Source organism: Ranitomeya variabilis, chromosome 1 (assembly GCF_051348905.1).
Source record: "Ranitomeya variabilis isolate aRanVar5 chromosome 1, aRanVar5.hap1, whole genome shotgun sequence".
Lineage (NCBI taxonomy): Eukaryota > Metazoa > Chordata > Amphibia > Anura > Dendrobatidae > Ranitomeya > Ranitomeya variabilis.
Genome location: NC_135232.1, coordinates 29,767,896 through 29,783,275, shown reverse-complemented (window position 1 = coordinate 29,783,275; position 15,380 = coordinate 29,767,896). Strand labels below are relative to the sequence as shown.

General features: G+C 48.3%; 1 long non-coding RNA gene across 3 annotated transcripts in view; it reads left to right on the top strand.

The window, feature by feature from the left end:
* Window positions 1-1,072: 1,072 nt before the first annotated feature.
* The window catches only part of LOC143793666 (uncharacterized), a 65,745-nt gene continuing 51,437 nt past the window's right edge, over window positions 1,073-15,380 (top strand). Inside the window, exons 1-5 of one of the 3 annotated variants that reach the window (XR_013220184.1) lie at window positions 1,073-1,622; window positions 5,962-6,016; window positions 6,562-6,679; window positions 6,991-7,088; window positions 9,610-9,803. This is a non-coding gene — a long non-coding RNA (uncharacterized LOC143793666). Of the gene's footprint in view, window positions 1,623-5,961; window positions 6,017-6,561; window positions 6,680-6,990; window positions 7,089-9,609; window positions 9,804-15,380 lie in introns of those variants that run through there. The other 2 variants (XR_013220182.1, XR_013220183.1) reach the window with 2 other exon arrangements.

Here is a 15,380-nt window from a genome sequence, read left to right as displayed (position 1 = left end):
CAGGGGTATATACAGCAGAGCCCACACAGTATACAGCAGAGCCCACACAGGGGTATATACAGCAGAGCCCACACAGTATACAGCAGAGCCCACACAGGGGTATATGCAGCAGAGCCCACACAGTATACAGCAGAGCCCACACAGGGGTATATACAGCAGAGCCCACACAGGGGTATATACAGCAGAGCCCACACAGTATACAGCAGAGCCCACACAGGGGTATATACAGCAGAGCCCACACAGGGGTGTATACAGCAGAGCCCACACAGGGGTGTATACAGCAGAGCCCACACAGGGGTGTATACAGCAGAGCCCACACAGGGGTGTATACAGCAGAGCCCACACAGGGGTGTATACAGCAGAGTCCACATCTCGTCACCCCCCCCCCCCCCCCCCCAATAATGGCCCCACAGTCCAGTTAAAAAAGCTTCCTATTGCCCGCGCTGCTCCTAGCTCCTCTGTCTCCTGTCTCGGCGGCTGCAGTCTGCCCGGGACACAGCAGGTGCGCGATGATATGACGTCATCGCGCACCCGCAGTGTCAGAGGCAGAGCGGGGAATGATGGGAGAGGGGGCGTCAGGTGACGCTCTCTCCTCCATCATTGCATTGAACTATACCGGCGTCATAGACGCCGATATAGTTAAATGCGGCGGCGGCGGCACTGGCGGGGGGGGGGGGGGGGGGAGAAACAGTGCAGCGGCCCACTACTGGCACCGGCCCTTCTGGCATTTGCCAGAAGTGCCCGATGGCCAGTCCGGCCCTGTGTGCGGGGTCTGTCACCCTCTACCTGTCCTCCATGTGTAGTGCGGGGTCTGTCACTCTCTACCTGTCCTCCATGTGTAGTGTGGGGTCTGTCACTCTCTACTAATCCTCCATGTGTAGTGCGGGGTCTGTCGCTCTCTACCAGTCCTCTATATGCAGTGCAGGGTCTCTTTTGGTGCTGTAGCAACCAATCACAGTACAGCTTTCAGTTTTCAGGCATGGAATATGACATGAAGGCTGTGCAGAGATTGGTTGCCGTGGAAACAAAAACAGTTTAATAAATCCTCCCCTGGCTCCTGTGGATTAGCGCTGTGGAGTTCAGTCAGGGGCCCGTAACTATTATTGCTCAGGGGCCCCCGGCGAGGATAATCCATTCTGTTTGGATTTCTTAGATTCCGATTTATAAGTGTGAAACGTGAGGCCTGAATATGGCTGCTGTGTAATCCACCCTGGCAGGGACACGGCGTGCTGATATCCAGCTGATATCTGGAGGACACCTGCCCGGAGGGAACGGACAGATCCTTCTCTGCTTTTTTCTAAGGTCGTCCAAGCTGAGCGGCGATGATACGGCTCCATCTAATCCTCATCGGTTTTGCTTCGAGAGCACAAGGATGTTGCTATGGTAACACAGCTGCGGTTGCTACGGCAGGAACCTGTCCACCTGAAGTCAAGGTTGAAGCGAGGCCGGACAAGTGGATCATTACTGTAATGTGCGGCCCTACAGCACGAGGAACGACGATTACTCATCAATCTGAGACATGGATCCCACGGACTTACTGCAAGGAGCATCGATGGAGGGCGGCGCACACTGACACTGCACCTGGGGCACCTGAATGTCGCACTGCACCTGCTAAATATCCTGTAATGGCTCAAGAACAAAAACCACAGCGTAACGGCATAAAGAGTGCCGTCATACTATATACACCCCGATAATACAATACACACCGCCATAATATCACATACACATACCGCCATAATATATCCTACACACACCGCTATAATATATCTACACACACCGCTATAATATGACATACACACACACCACCATAATATATCTACACACCGCTATAATATATCTACACACCGCTATATGACATCTACACACACCGCTATAATATGACATATTCACACACACCACCATAAAATATCTACACACCGATATAAAATACACACCGCCATAATAGGTCTATACACACTGCCATAATATCACATACACACGCCGCCATAATATATCTACACACACTGCCATAATATCATAAATAATGTGATGTAGCGGTAGGACCATACACAGTGAAACGGTAGTGACCCAAACAAGTTCAAACAAAAGTTCTTTTATTGTGTTACTTCACACAGTCAATATAGTATACGGCTTCTTCATACATTCCATTAATAATGTATGGCTATATGACACAGTCAATACACAGGCCGAACTTCCCTCTGTCCAGTTTCTCTGGGTGACCGCACGCCGGTAACAAGTCTCTGTACTCACTCAGCGCACTGCACTCTTTATCCTCTGGAGTGCAGCCGGGTACACGTAAGACAGCCCAAGACACAGGGTGTCAGTCTCTCTGGTTCCTATAGCCTCTGTGTTGCTCCACACAGAGAGAGCTCTGTAGACAACTGCCCTGTCTGCTTCCAAGAACACACTGACACACCTCCCCCACTACTACAGGGCTTTTTAATCAGTCACTGCTTCACTATTCTAATTACAGCCACACCTGTGTCTGTAGTACACCCTCATGGCCTCACTACACTTCCATGCACGTTCTGCAGAGCACATACAGCGCCCCCTAGCTGTAACAGGGGTCACTGCCTCACAATACACACCGCCATAATATGACATCTACATACACCGCCATAATATATCTACACACACCACCATAATATATCTACACACACCGCTATAATATGACATATACACACACCGATATAATATCATATCTACAAACATCGCCATAATATATCTACACACACTGCCATAATATATCTACACATACCGCCATAATATATCTACACACACCGCCATAATATCACATCAACACACACCTCCACAATATCACATCTACACACATGCTCGGACTGGCCCACAGGATAACAGGGGAATCCCCCGGTGGGCTCCTGTGTAGATCTGGGCCCCTAACGCCACTGTATGGGCAGTACGTGGCATAATTCACTTGATTTACTCTGTACAGAAAAAAGCAGCATCTCCTCATTCATTAACCCACTACCCAGTTTATTATTATACTAGATGGTGGCCCGATTGTAACGCATCGGGTATTCTAGAATCTGTATGTAGCTTATTTACAAAGTTTTCAGAATAATGCAATTTACACACAGGATTCGGCCGGCCGCGAGCAATTAGCGAAGCGTGGTTCAAATTGCCACGTAGTATATTGCCCAGCCACGTAATTTATTGCACAGCCACGTAGTATGTAGCACAGCCCACGTAGTATATTGCTCAGCCATGTAGTATATTGCTCAGCCACGTAGTATATTGCTCAGCCATGTAGTATATAGCACAGCCACGTAGTATATTGCCCAGCCACGTAGTATGTAGCACAGCCCAAGTAGTATATTGCTCAGCCACGTAGTATGTTGCTCAGCCACGTAGTATATAGCACAGCCACGTAGTATATTGCCCAGCCACATAGTATATAGCACAGACACATAGTATATAGCACAGACACGTAGTATATTGCCCAACCACGTAATAGATTGCTTAGCCACGTAATATATTGCTCAGCCACGTAGTATATTGCCTAGCCACATAGTATATAGCACCGACACGTAGAATATAGCACAGACATGTAGTATATTGCCCAGCCACGTAATATATTGCACAGCCATGTAATATATTGCACAGCTGCGTAGTATATAGCACAGCGATGTAGTATATTGCCCAGCCACGTAATATATACCACAGCCACGTAGTATATAGCACAGCCACGTAATATATTGCACAGCCACGTAGTATATAGCACAGAGACATAGTATATAACACAACCCATGCAGTATACAACACAGGCCACGCAGTATATAGCACAGCGATGTAGTATATAGCACAGACACATAGTACTGTATATAGCACAGACACGTAGTATATTGCCCAGCCACGTAATACATTGCACAACCATGTAGTATATTGCACAGCCACGTAGTATATAGCACAGCCACGTAGTATATAGCACAGAGACGTAGTATATAACACAGCCCATGCAGTATAGAGCACAGCGATGTAGTATATTGCCCAGCCACGTAATATACTGCCCAGCCACATAGTATATAGCACAGCTCACATAGTATACAGCACAGAGATGTAGTATATAGCACAGCCCACGCAGTATCTAACACAGCCCACGTAGTATATAGCAATGTGGGCCCCATATCCCTTTAAAAAAAAAGAATGAAAATAAAAAATAGTTATATACTCACCCTCCGTCGGCCCCCCGGATCCAGCCGAGGCATTTACCGATGCTTCTCGCGACGCTCCAGTCCCAAGAGTGCATTGCGGTCTCACGAGATGATGACGTGGCGGTCTCGCGAGACCGCTAAGTCATCATCTCGCGAGACCGCAATGCATGGATCGGTCACTGGAGCATTGCGAGGAGAGGGAAAGGCCTGGGCTGGATCCGGAAGGTGAGTATATAATGCTTTTTTATTATTTTTAACATTAGATCCCGCGCCAATGTCGCTGATTGGTCTCGCCGGCTGGGCATGAGCAATCAGCGAAGCGGGAGTTAAATCCCGCGGCAATGTCGCCGATTGGTCGCGCCTGTTAACCGCGACCAATCAGCGAAGGGGGATTTAAATCCCGCGCCAATGTCGCCGATTGTAGGGAGCGGCCATTTCGTGGCCGGACTGTGCCCGACACTCCCAAGAGTGCATTGCGGTCTCGCGAGATGATGACGTATTGGTCTCGTGAGACCGCACTTCATCATCTCACGAGACCGCAATGCATCGACCGGACCGTCGCGAGGAGTGGGAAAGGCCTGGGCTGTATCTGGGGGGCCAACAGAAGGTGAGTATATAATGATTTTTTATTTTTTTAATTATTTTTAACATTAGATCTTTTTACTATTGATGCTGCATAGGCAGCATCAATAGTAAAAAGTGGGTCACACAGGGTTAATAGCAGCGGTAACGGAGTGCGTTAGCCATGGCATAACGCGGTCCATTAACGCTGTCATTAACCCTGTGTGAGCGCTGACTGGAAGGGAGTATGGAGCGGGCGCCGGGCACTGACTGGACGGAAGTAGGGAGGGACTAATTCTCGGCCGGACTGTGCCCGTCGCTGATTGGTCCCGGTCTGACGGCCGCGACCAATCAGCGATGCGGGATTTCCGGGACAGACAGACAGAAGTGACCCTTAGTCAATTATATAGTAGATAGAGATATAGGTAAATTTGTGAACGAAGGTAGTGTAATATTTACATGCAGGTGAAAAATGGGTCCTTCCAAAGTTAATGTTACTGGTGGGCCCTTGTGACCCAGTCCGACACTGTCTACACACACCGCCATAATATCACACACACACACCACCATAACATCACATCTATAATTATACTACATTATGCATGCTGCTTGTTTTTCACCTCCTACATTGGCCTATGTTCCCCTGCATGTGCATCTAGTAGCATCCATTTTTAGATTTTCTTTTTCATGTATGTCTTCATTTTCAAGAAAAAAGATCTTTTTTAATGGGCATATATAGCCCGTAGGTTTTCCTACTTTCTGTGCGTAGTTCTATATGTTAATGAATTCAGCCCTTGAATTCTATTTAACGTGAGTCCTGTGTAGCTATATACACACACTGCCATAATATGACATATACACAAAATACCACAATATCACAAATTCATACCGCCACTACGATAATATCACATCTACGCACACTACACACACTGCTATAATATCACATCTACACACACTGCCATAATATCGCATCTACACACCATTATAATATCACATCTACACACACTGCCATAATATCACATCTACACACACATACACACAAATTATCACATCTACACACACCGCGATATCACATCTACACACACCGCCATAATATGACATACACAGCACTGCGATAATATTACATATATGCACAACGACATTGTGAAGAATATTGGAGATATAATTTCATGTCAATCATTTGTATCCTATTTGGCATGGAATTATAAAACACCCTTTCTTTGCACAGCAGGGACAGGAACCCTGGCTTAGAAGGTCATCCAGCATTCTCAAAGCCTCAAGGAGTAAGTTGACACCTAGCCCAGCAGGTGGTCAGGCCTCAAAAGGCTGTGAGTGACAGATCTCAAGCCTTGAGCCAGTTAAAGTCAGGACAAAGGCTTGCTTGTAATATAGAGTCATGCTGAATCGATGCTGCCAAAGAAACCTTCTAGAACATTCTAGAAACTTAATTCCATAAGGCATTATGGAGATACTATACATCCTAGTCGTACATCGTCTATATTTACGAGATACCCAGAACATGGCGAAGACCTTCCATGGTCTCGATCAGTTCAACCCCCCCGAAAAGGGGGAGTAACGTAGAATGGCTAATAGGAGACAGGTACTGAAGCCGTGTTTGGTCTCAACACATAGCAGGGGCCTGTCCGGATCCAATGGTGCCAAAACTCTAGGACAGTCCATTAAAGAGCTACGACAGATCTTAGGCTTTGGAGTATTTATCTGATAAATGCAAAGGGAGGGGATTTAGGTCCAGCCCAGGTGGCAGGAGGGAAGTGAACCCAAGGGGTTAAATGCTCGTGTAAAGCATTGACTATTGTTTTTTTTCTAGGAGGTCACAGCGACATATAGTGTGGGACGAAGTCAAGGAACAGAGGGGACCACTAGCCTCCCATGTGGCAGTCCCTCCCCCACAAGCCAGGCCTTTCATCTGAGATCCCCAGAACATGGTGAATACATTTCAGGGTCTCGATCAGTTCTAGCACCACAGAAAGGGGGAGTAACGTACTGTAGAATGGCTAGTAGGAGACAGGTACCAAAGCCATGTTGGGTCTCAACACATAGCAGGGGCCTGTCCACATCCAATGGTGCCAAAACTCTAGGACAGTCCATTAAAGAGTTATGACTCATCTTAGGTTTTGGAGTACTTATCTGCTAGATGCAAAGGGAGGGGATTTAGGTCCAGCCCAGGTGGCAGGAGGGAAGTGAATCCAAGGGGTTAAATACTCATGTAAAGCATGGACTATTGTTTTTTTTCTAGGAGGTCACAATGACATATCATGTGGGAAGAAATCAAGGTGACCACCAGCCTCCCATGTGGCCGTCCCTCCCCCACAAGCCAGGCCTTTCATCTGACTGGTAACTACCTCGTACATTCTGCATACTTTGTACTACCACTATTAGATTTTCATATCTGACCATTGAATATGTATAAACATTCTGTATATAGTGTGTTGTCTAGTGTGCCCTTAAGGCGATTAAATACTGTATATAATTTAACCATGGGCTGCGCTTTTATCTCAGTTCACAAATCCACACATCTGTGTTCTCAGCTTAACTTTCCATGCTACTGGAACTGGTTTCTGGCCCAATATAATCCCGCTAACGGGTCAGGCGTATATCTAATGAGGAACTGATGACCGCCCTACTGGGCTGACCAGGTGCTGTTTCACTGGTGCTAGTAATAGGGACATGTCAGGATTATAAGCGAGTGTGGTGCCACGTCAGCAGCTGCGTGGGCCACCTCCTCTCCTTCTTCATGCCTCTCTGGGCCCGTGTGGACAGGGGGTTTCTGTGTAAAACTGTGCTAAGCAGACCTTACGCGTCTCCTGGGGGTGCGGAACTTCATGTTGGTGCAGGTGAGGAGAGCGTACCGCGCCATCCTTCTGACAGAAAATGCCGTTAGGTGGGGTTGCGAGGTGCGATTTGTCATATGTGGTGGCAGCGGTCATCTCTCTGGTGCCATCCTTCACAGCCATAATATGATATACACACACACACCGCCATAATATGACAGACATACACACCGCCCGCCATAATATGACAGACATACACACCGCCATAATATGACATATACACATCACCATAATATGACAGACATACACACCGCCATAATATGACATATACACATCGCCACTGCCATAATATCACATCTACACATACTGCCATAATATCACATACCACAATAATATCACATGTACACAAACCGCCATAATATCACACACTAACAAATTAAAGCTGCACTCTGAAAAACTATAATATGTACATATTGAATATATGAAATTGGAACTGCATTACTGCTGAAGAAAACATTGTAAAAAAAATTGAGGTACTTAGCGCAAAAATTGGGCAATTCATGTGAGGCTAACAGCCAGTGACAAAATGTACCCCTTTGTTGGGACCATAAACCTTACAGGTTGCCTCTCCTGGGCTAAAAGCCTACCATTATATGGGCAGGTAGGATCATTCCCTATTTAAAAACTCCTTAGGTTGATGCGAGGAATGCTCCGTCAGAGGGCAATGTAGCAGAGCCTAGCAGTACAGCAGAGCTTGGTATGTAAGGTGGATAACAAGTAGCAATGTGGCATAGCTCAGCAGCACAGCATAGTTTGGTATGTAAGTTGGTTCACAAGGAGAAGTGCAGCAGAGTCCAGCAGCATGGCAGATGTTGAAATGTAAGGTGGCTCACTGTAGCAATGTAGCAGAGCCCAGCAGATCTTGGTATGTAAGGTAGTTCACAAGTAGCAATGTGGCAGAGCTCAGCAACACAGCAAAGCTTAGAATGTAACGTGGCTGACAAGTAGCAATGTAGCAGAGTCCAGTAGCACAGCAGAGCTTGGAATGTAAGTTAGCTCACACGTAGCAATGTAGCAGAGCCCAGAGGCACAGCAGGGTTTGGTTTGTAAGGTGGCTCACAAGTATTAATGTAGCTGAGCCCAGCAGCACAGCAGTGTTTGGTATGTAAGGTGGCTCACAAGTAGCAATGTAGCAGAGTCCAGCTGCACAGCAGAGCTTGGAATGTCAGTTGGCTCACAAGTAGCAATGCAGAAAAGCCCAGCAGCACAGCAGAGCTTGGTAGATAAGGTGGCTCACAAATACCAATGTAGCAAAGCTCAGCAACACAGCAGAGCTTAGAATGTAAAGTGGCTCACAAGTAGTAATGTAGCAGAGCCCAGCAGCAGAGCAGAGCTTGGAATGTAAGTTAGCTCACACGTAGCAGAGGCCAGCGGCATAGCAGTGTTTGGTTTGTAAGGTGGCTCACAAGTATTAATGTAGCAGAGCCCAGCAGCAAATCAGAGTTTGGTATGTAAGGTGGTTCCCAAGTAGCAATGTAGCAGAGCCCAGGCAGCAGCACAGCAGAGCTTGGTATACAAGATGGTTCACAAGTCGCAATGTAGCAGAGAACAGCAGAGTTTGGTTTGTTAGGTGACTCCCAAGCAGCAATGTAGCAGAGCCCAGCAGCAGAGCAGAGTTTGGTTTGTAAGTTGGCTCACAAGTATTAATGCAGCAGAGTCGAGCGTCCAATAACCAAGGTTAAAAATCTCTCCTTTCTTGAGAACAAATGGGATTTGTAATGAAAAGGGGCTGCAGCAAGAATGGGATGAGAGGTTCCTCTATGTCAGATTGCATGTAAGACATGACAGTAGCTGTCCTAAGGGGGCGCTGTGTAAGGAGCTACACAAACCATTCTTGCACGGCGCCCTCTACAGGACTGCAGCAGAACTGATGGTTATTAGGATTAGTAGATGAACAGGAGGATAATGTTGTTAGCATGATAAAATATTGGATTAGTGCCGATTCACGCCCGATGTGATATAACGCCCCGGCCCCATTAATTATCACCCAAAGTACAAAGAGGAACAATTCTGTTTGTGTTTAGCATAAGAGGCCGCGCACTGAGAACCATCCATGTGAGATAATGGAGCATCCAGGCCTCCCGGCTAATGAATCAATGAAGTCAAAAGAGCGAAGAGAAATCACGGCCATCCACGCCAGCGATCAGCCGCGCCGGCACCACCATGGGAAGCGGAGTCACTGCCGCCGCTTTACATCCCGCTTGATATTTAATTAAAGGTCCGGAGAACAAAAAAAAGGCAATTTCACAACAATGTGTTTTTTGTTTGAAAAAAAATATTTAAAGATTCTCAGTGGAGAAGAATGGAAGAGACGCGTATGGAGGCGAGCGAGCGCAACGCATGAGCACGTAATCAGGGACGAAGAGGCCGCTAGGAATGTACAAATGTCACGATTTGGGAAAATTTCCATCAAACCAGTTTTTATCTTAAATCCTATGTCCACTTCACAATCTGACATTCCACTTAAAATAAAATTTCACCATTCGCCGCCCATGTACAGGGCTGGCATCAGGTAGTTAAAGGGAGTGTGTCATCCAAACTGACGGTATAAACCATGCGCCTAGCCTTATAGGGGATATGGCGGTATACAGTATAAAAGGCAACTTTTGTGATCTAATTCTAGCTTCCGTTATGCAGAAACTGAAATATAATCAGAAATGCTAATTAGGAGTTTGGCGCACCCTGGGTGTGGCCAAGAGTCTCAGAGCTCCACCTCCCTCCCTGCTGATTGACACTGCAGACAGTGCTCGCTCCAGGCAAGCGTTGGGTCCCCACCAGGTTTAGGATTTGTTCTTTACCTGCTCCAATCTCTCACTCCTGCCAATCGCACGCTGACCTAGTCCTGAACCTGCTGAGATGCGGGTGGTCTTTGTCTACAGAAAGTGGTGGTGGGTGGAAGTGGAGGCAAATCTTTGTCTCTTCTCATGCTCTCCTGTCTGTCAAAACTAGGTCCACTTTTTTAGAGTAGGTAAACTTAGAGAATGTTAAAAGCAATGTGAGGAAGTTCCAGCACCTATAGTGCTGACCGAAAAAAAAAGCACCCGCTGAATAGGATTAGATGGAAAATTACAGAGCAAGAGAATCCGATCAGTTCCTGGACCTATTATACTGGCATGTCACTAAAAGCAGATGTATCCTGTAGGCCGCGCAGTTACCGTCTATTACGCAGGAAGGACGTGGCGAGATTCTGGACGCTTCTTCCATTCTCTATATGAAGAGAGGCAAACATGGGGCAATTTCCGGATACAACGGATGACAAAGCGTACGATATTCTTACGGATTGGCACCAATACATAATATTGGGGCACAATGGTGGCCGGTGTGCGGGGCGGTCCGGAGTGTTACTGTGTGTCACTGACATATACAATCCCACGGAATCGGAGTAGTCAGCTCTCCGCCGTCCTCTCCGGAGACTCGTTCATTATGCATCTTGTATACAGGAGATTTTACGCCGCGCTGCTTTCAGTCGAGATTTCGGAATTTACATATGAATGATTTATACTTGTGTTTCTTGCTATAAAAATTCATGACTCTTCCCCGCTTCCTTGTCTGGTAAATATTCCAGGAACAATGCGTTAATTGTCCCTATTTCTGTGAGAACGGATGTCACTCAGCTTTCCAGGAATCCAGAATGGTAAATGGGCTTTGTTACTTATTCGGAATCTCTCACTTTCTTGCCCCTTGGGTGTTTGTGAGTCATTGATATTTGGTTGTCAGTCATGTAACGCATGGATTTTCCGGATCTGTGTCGGCAAATAGAGGGGTCCAAGGTGGGAATAATTGGGCATCTAGACCACATGGTCTGGAAAGAACAAGAGATTTAAAGTTTCTTCTATACAGTGAGTACAGAAAGTATTCAGACCCCTTTACATTTTTCCCTCTTTGTTTCATTGCAGCCATTTGGTAAATTCTATAAAGTTCATTTTTCCTCATTAATGTGCACTCTGCACACATCTTGGCTGAAAAAACAGAAATGTAGAAATTTTAGCAAATTTATTAAAAAAGAAAAACTGAAATATCACATGGTCATAAGTCTTCAGCCCCTTTGCTCAGTATTGGGTAGAAGCACCTTTTGCGCTAGTACAGCCATGAGTCTTCTTGGGAATGATGCAACAAGTTTTCACCCCTGGATTTGGGGATCCTCGGCCATTCTTCCTTTCTGATCCTCTCCAGTTCCGTCAGGTTGGATGGTGAACGTTGGTGGACGCCATTTTCAGGTCTCTCCAGAGATGCTCAGTTGGGTTTAGGTCAGGGCTCTGGCTGGGCTGGTCAAGAATGGTCACAGAGTTGTTCTGAAGCCGCTCCTTTGTTATTTTAGCTGTGTGCTTAGGGTCATTGTCTTGTTGGAAGGTGAACCTTCGGCCAAGTCTGAGGTCCAGAGCACTCTGGAAGAGGTTTTCATCCAGGATATCTCTGCACTTGGCCGCATTCATGCTTCCTTCAATGACAACCAGTCGTCCTGTCCCTGCAGCTGAAAAACACCCCCATAGCATGATGCTGCCACCACCATGCTTCACTGTTGCATCTCAGCATAATGTAGGTGAATGTGGCCACATTGCACCCCCGGCCCCTAGAGGACTGCAGCCGCGACAAGCAAGTGACTTGGTGGTGTTAGCCTAGAAGTGGCAATGCAGCCCCCTTTCACCTGTGTTTCACTGCGATATACAAAGCGATCTTTGGCTTTGCGACCTGTGTGTCATAACCAGTGTCGGACTGGGGTGCTAAGGGCCCACCAGTAACAATGACTTTGGGGGCCCACTTTTCAGCTACATACAAGTATTACACTACCTTCGTTCACAAATGTACCTATATCTCTATAGAATAATAAACTGGGTAATTTGGTTAATGAATGATGAGATGCTGCTTTTTTAGGTATAGAGTGAATCAATTGAATTATACCAAATAATGCCCATATAGTGGCGTTCGGGACCCAGATCTACACAGGGGCCCACCGGGGGATTCCCACTTTTACCCTATGGGCCAGTCCGAGCCCGGTCATAACCAAAGTCACTGTGTAGCCCCAGCCTAAAGCTGATAAAGATACACTGTCATACCCAGTAACCCTATCACTTTCTACTGGAGAGAACAATTACTTTTCACCAGACTTTGAATAGTGGATAACTTGCTAAAACCTGTTGGTCCAACTCCCTGAACTCTCATCGTTTGCAAGAACTGGGTTCTGCAGAGGTCGTCTAGAATGGAGCGAAGCTGGGCATGCTCAACCTCCGCCTCATTCATCGCCTGCCAGAGAGACAACGCTCCAGCATCTCACAGTCCCATAGAGAATAAGTGGTGCGCAGCTGGTTGTGCTCGACCTCCGCCTCATTCATCACCGAAGAGACCACACTCCACTATCTCTGACAGTCCTATCGAGAATAAGTAATGCGCAGCTGGTTGTTTTCGACCTCCGCCTCATTCATCACCAGAGAGACAACGCTCCACTATCTCTGACAGTCCTATCGAGAATAAGTGGTGCGCAGCTGGTTGTGCTCGACCTCCGCCTCATTCATCACCAGAGAGACAACGCTCCACTATCTCTGAGACAGTCCCATAGAGAATAAGTGGTCCGCAGCTGGTTGTGCTCGACCGCCACCTCATTCATCACCAAAGAGACCACACTCCACTATCTCTGAAAGTCCTATCGAGAATAAGTGGTGGTGCTCAGCTGGTAGTGCAGCGCCCCAGAGTCCTGGTCGTTGCAGTACTGTGGCTCCGCCACTATGGGGAGCCATGGTGCGTCTGATGGCACTGAAGGAGTTCATCTGATCAGGTATCACAGACACCAATACATTTCACAGTCGGGCCTCCGGGGGGAGCTAAGGGTTCTATTCATTAGGCCACTCCCCACCATAGTGGGTAAACTGGGGGTCAGGCAGGAAGTTAGTGGAGAAGGCTGACTGGATTGAACGAAGCAACACCTTGTGGCAGAGGGTGTTGTGGAGGAAGAGACAGTAGGGTCTCTGTCAGGGGTGGGATCCTGACAGAGGCTTGGCATTAGAAAGAACGTAACGGGACCGTGCCTGCTCAGCATAGCGGCGGTGCCCAAGAAAGGACTAGAAGCGAGATAGATTGTGCTGAGTGAGAAACGAGATCAAGCAAAAAGGAGAATACCAGTAGGGGTCATGCTGTAGGACCAGAGCAACATCCTACTGAGGCGCATTACCGGTGGCCGGAACGCCGAGGGAGTGGAATAGCACACAGCTTCAAGCCATACTCCAAACAGCGGCAGGGCAGTCAGTTTAAGGCGGGCTGTCTACCACATATCACCTATGAAGTCTTGGGGGGCAATTGCGGGAGAGGGGCGTCTCTAGGGTCCCGGAAGAACTCCAGGCCTACCTGACAAACGGGTGCCGTTCCAACCTGAATAACAGGGAGGGATGGAATACGAGAAGAACATCAGTGAATCGTGTTGTGAGGGAACTTAAGAAACAGACACAACAGTTGTGGGGTACTTTCCGTGAGCACAGCAGGGAAGGACTACAACACATAGCGCTAAGAAGGAGGGCACTGATTTCCACCTGTGAAGTGAACTCTGGAGGTGCCATTGGACCGGCCGGACTTGCGCAGCTTGGTGAACCGTATTCTGGACTGCGGACTGAGAGATCTCCAGTAAAGAGGTAAAGAGACTGCAACCTGGTGTCCTCGTTATTTACCGCGACCTGCACCCCACAACTGCACCGCTACACCACCGTTACTGCATCATCAACACGACTTATTGCACCGGACGTCCCCCCCACTGACAGACAGGGCCACGGACCGGGTCTAGCCACCGTGACAACCCCAGGACTGAGACTCAGAGGCCCGGCTCCGGGTGCCCCTAGGCCCTGCGGCGGTGTGGGGGCGCTCCAAACTTGGTGTCACGAACAGGATGTACTTAAGCCTGAAGAATCAGGTCATGTGTGCCTTGGAACTGTGATTTACTGTACTTTATTGCAAAGACTGTGGATTGTCACTTGCCGCCAAAAGTTCGCGCCAAAACCGCCGCCATTACAGCGCTAAGGAGAGCGCAGGAGAAGAAGAAGGGCGTGGAAGTGGGCGTGAACAAGCTGAAGAGCGCGAAAGACAATGGCCGCCCAGTCTAAATATCTCGGCCCCTTGAGGACGTGTCCGTCAGCAGCCGAGATCCGCCTCCTGATCCTCAATGGTGGGCAGAGACAGAGAAAACGAAACCGCCCACGAAGGAGAGAGCGGGAAAAGGACCAGGAAGAAGAATTCAGCGACATGGAGGACGCCATGGCCAGCCGCCCGGAGCCGGAGCGTGGGGCCGGAGCCGAGGACTCCCCCAGCTACCCGGAGAGGCACCGCAGCCAGACCTCCACAGTTGACGCTGACCTCCTGCAGACCGGAGCGGACGGGCTGATCCATCAACCCCGGCGGATGCAGCTGAGCACTGAGGCCGGGTGGAAGAAGACCATCATCGGGAGCCTCGCCAGACGTCTGTCGGCAGCCTCGTCTGGTCCGGAGCAAGAAAGAAGTTCCAGCGCTCCGAAGCCAGAAAGCAAGGCCCTGCCGGAAAGCGAGGTACTGCAAGCAGAGATGACAGCGTCGCAGCACAAGGCCCTGCAACCAGCGCTACAGGCCGCAGTGGAGACGGAGCAGACCGGCACCGGAGGGACCGCATCTGAAGCAGGTATGAAGGACGACCCTGCCCTGACGACCGACACCACTCCCGCGACTGCTAGTGCCACAGCTGCTGACTCCGTTCCAGTGACTGATCTTGCAGCAGCCGCTACCTCTGCTGCAGCAAATGCCCCTACTCAAGCTGCGCAGACCTCCATCGCTGCGCATGATTTAA